Raw genomic sequence first — 4257 nt, 5'->3', positions numbered from 1 at the left:
CTAAACCCTAAACCCTAAACCCTAAACCCTAAACCCTAAACCCTAAACCCTAAACCCTAAACCCTAAACCCTAAACCCTAAACCCTAAACCCTAAACCCTAAACCCTAAACCCTAAACCCTAAACCCTAAACCCTAAACCCTAAACCCTAAACCCTAAACCCTAAACCCTAAACCCTAAACCCTAAACCCTAAACCCTAAACCCTAAACCCTAAACCCTAAACCCTAAACCCTAAACCCTAAACCCTAAACCCTAAACCCTAAACCCTAAACCCTAAACCCTAAACCCTAAACCCTAAACCCTAAACCCTAAACCCTAAACCCTAAACCCTAAACCCTAAACCCTAAACCCTAAACCCTAAACCCTAAACCCTAAACCCTAAACCCTAAACCCTAAACCCTAAACCCTAAACCCTAAACCCTAAACCCTAAACCCTAAACCCTAAACCCTAAACCCTAAACCCTAAACCCTAAACCCTAAACCCTAAACCCTAAACCCTAAACCCTAAACCCTAAACCCTAAACCCTAAACCCTAAACCCTAAACCCTAAACCCTAAACCCTAAACCCTAAACCCTAAACCCTAAACCCTAAACCCTAAACCCTAAACCCTAAACCCTAAACCCTAAACCCTAAACCCTAAACCCTAAACCCTAAACCCTAAACCCTAAACCCTAAACCCTAAACCCTAAACCCTAAACCCTAAACCCTAAACCCTAAACCCTAAACCCTAAACCCTAAACCCTAAACCCTAAACCCTAAACCCTAAACCCTAAACCCTAAACCCTAAACCCTAAACCCTAAACCCTAAACCCTAAACCCTAAACCCTAAACCCTAAACCCTAAACCCTAAACCCTAAACCCTAAACCCTAAACCCTAAACCCTAAACCCTAAACCCTAAACCCTAAACCCTAAACCCTAAACCCTAAACCCTAAACCCTAAACCCTAAACCCTAAACCCTAAACCCTAAACCCTAAACCCTAAACCCTAAACCCTAAACCCTAAACCCTAAACCCTAAACCCTAAACCCTAAACCCTAAACCCTAAACCCTAAACCCTAAACCCTAAACCCTAAACCCTAAACCCTAAACCCTAAACCCTAAACCCTAAACCCTAAACCCTAAACCCTAAACCCTAAACCCTAAACCCTAAACCCTAAACCCTAAACCCTAAACCCTAAACCCTAAACCCTAAACCCTAAACCCTAAACCCTAAACCCTAAACCCTAAACCCTAAACCCTAAACCCTAAACCCTAAACCCTAAACCCTAAACCCTAAACCCTAAACCCTAAACCCTAAACCCTAAACCCTAAACCCTAAACCCTAAACCCTAAACCCTAAACCCTAAACCCTAAACCCTAAACCCTAAACCCTAAACCCTAAACCCTAAACCCTAAACCCTAAACCCTAAACCCTAAACCCTAAACCCTAAACCCTAAACCCTAAACCCTAAACCCTAAACCCTAAACCCTAAACCCTAAACCCTAAACCCTAAACCCTAAACCCTAAACCCTAAACCCTAAACCCTAAACCCTAAACCCTAAACCCTAAACCCTAAACCCTAAACCCTAAACCCTAAACCCTAAACCCTAAACCCTAAACCCTAAACCCTAAACCCTAAACCCTAAACCCTAAACCCTAAACCCTAAACCCTAAACCCTAAACCCTAAACCCTAAACCCTAAACCCTAAACCCTAAACCCTAAACCCTAAACCCTAAACCCTAAACCCTAAACCCTAAACCCTAAACCCTAAACCCTAAACCCTAAACCCTAAACCCTAAACCCTAAACCCTAAACCCTAAACCCTAAACCCTAAACCCTAAACCCTAAACCCTAAACCCTAAACCCTAAACCCTAAACCCTAAACCCTAAACCCTAAACCCTAAACCCTAAACCCTAAACCCTAAACCCTAAACCCTAAACCCTAAACCCTAAACCCTAAACCCTAAACCCTAAACCCTAAACCCTAAACCCTAAACCCTAAACCCTAAACCCTAAACCCTAAACCCTAAACCCTAAACCCTAAACCCTAAACCCTAAACCCTAAACCCTAAACCCTAAACCCTAAACCCTAAACCCTAAACCCTAAACCCTAAACCCTAAACCCTAAACCCTAAACCCTAAACCCTAAACCCTAAACCCTAAACCCTAAACCCTAAACCCTAAACCCTAAACCCTAAACCCTAAACCCTAAACCCTAAACCCTAAACCCTAAACCCTAAACCCTAAACCCTAAACCCTAAACCCTAAACCCTAAACCCTAAACCCTAAACCCTAAACCCTAAACCCTAAACCCTAAACCCTAAACCCTAAACCCTAAACCCTAAACCCTAAACCCTAAACCCTAAACCCTAAACCCTAAACCCTAAACCCTAAACCCTAAACCCTAAACCCTAAACCCTAAACCCTAAACCCTAAACCCTAAACCCTAAACCCTAAACCCTAAACCCTAAACCCTAAACCCTAAACCCTAAACCCTAAACCCTAAACCCTAAACCCTAAACCCTAAACCCTAAACCCTAAACCCTAAACCCTAAACCCTAAACCCTAAACCCTAAACCCTAAACCCTAAACCCTAAACCCTAAACCCTAAACCCTAAACCCTAAACCCTAAACCCTAAACCCTAAACCCTAAACCCTAAACCCTAAACCCTAAACCCTAAACCCTAAACCCTAAACCCTAAACCCTAAACCCTAAACCCTAAACCCTAAACCCTAAACCCTAAACCCTAAACCCTAAACCCTAAACCCTAAACCCTAAACCCTAAACCCTAAACCCTAAACCCTAAACCCTAAACCCTAAACCCTAAACCCTAAACCCTAAACCCTAAACCCTAAACCCTAAACCCTAAACCCTAAACCCTAAACCCTAAACCCTAAACCCTAAACCCTAAACCCTAAACCCTAAACCCTAAACCCTAAACCCTAAACCCTAAACCCTAAACCCTAAACCCTAAACCCTAAACCCTAAACCCTAAACCCTAAACCCTAAACCCTAAACCCTAAACCCTAAACCCTAAACCCTAAACCCTAAACCCTAAACCCTAAACCCTAAACCCTAAACCCTAAACCCTAAACCCTAAACCCTAAACCCTAAACCCTAAACCCTAAACCCTAAACCCTAAACCCTAAACCCTAAACCCTAAACCCTAAACCCTAAACCCTAAACCCTAAACCCTAAACCCTAAACCCTAAACCCTAAACCCTAAACCCTAAACCCTAAACCCTAAACCCTAAACCCTAAACCCTAAACCCTAAACCCTAAACCCTAAACCCTAAACCCTAAACCCTAAACCCTAAACCCTAAACCCTAAACCCTAAACCCTAAACCCTAAACCCTAAACCCTAAACCCTAAACCCTAAACCCTAAACCCTAAACCCTAAACCCTAAACCCTAAACCCTAAACCCTAAACCCTAAACCCTAAACCCTAAACCCTAAACCCTAAACCCTAAACCCTAAACCCTAAACCCTAAACCCTAAACCCTAAACCCTAAACCCTAAACCCTAAACCCTAAACCCTAAACCCTAAACCCTAAACCCTAAACCCTAAACCCTAAACCCTAAACCCTAAACCCTAAACCCTAAACCCTAAACCCTAAACCCTAAACCCTAAACCCTAAACCCTAAACCCTAAACCCTAAACCCTAAACCCTAAACCCTAAACCCTAAACCCTAAACCCTAAACCCTAAACCCTAAACCCTAAACCCTAAACCCTAAACCCTAAACCCTAAACCCTAAACCCTAAACCCTAAACCCTAAACCCTAAACCCTAAACCCTAAACCCTAAACCCTAAACCCTAAACCCTAAACCCTAAACCCTAAACCCTAAACCCTAAACCCTAAACCCTAAACCCTAAACCCTAAACCCTAAACCCTAAACCCTAAACCCTAAACCCTAAACCCTAAACCCTAAACCCTAAACCCTAAACCCTAAACCCTAAACCCTAAACCCTAAACCCTAAACCCTAAACCCTAAACCCTAAACCCTAAACCCTAAACCCTAAACCCTAAACCCTAAACCCTAAACCCTAAACCCTAAACCCTAAACCCTAAACCCTAAACCCTAAACCCTAAACCCTAAACCCTAAACCCTAAACCCTAAACCCTAAACCCTAAACCCTAAACCCTAAACCCTAAACCCTAAACCCTAAACCCTAAACCCTAAACCCTAAACCCTAAACCCTAAACCCTAAACCCTAAACCCTAAACCCTAAACCCTAAACCCTAAACCCTAAACCCTAAACCCTAAACCC

The sequence above is a fragment of the Ziziphus jujuba genome, chromosome 2 (assembly GCF_031755915.1).
Source record: "Ziziphus jujuba cultivar Dongzao chromosome 2, ASM3175591v1".
Lineage (NCBI taxonomy): Eukaryota > Viridiplantae > Streptophyta > Magnoliopsida > Rosales > Rhamnaceae > Ziziphus > Ziziphus jujuba.
The sequence above is the reverse complement of the archived record's forward strand: the minus strand, read 5'-3'. Positions refer to the sequence as shown.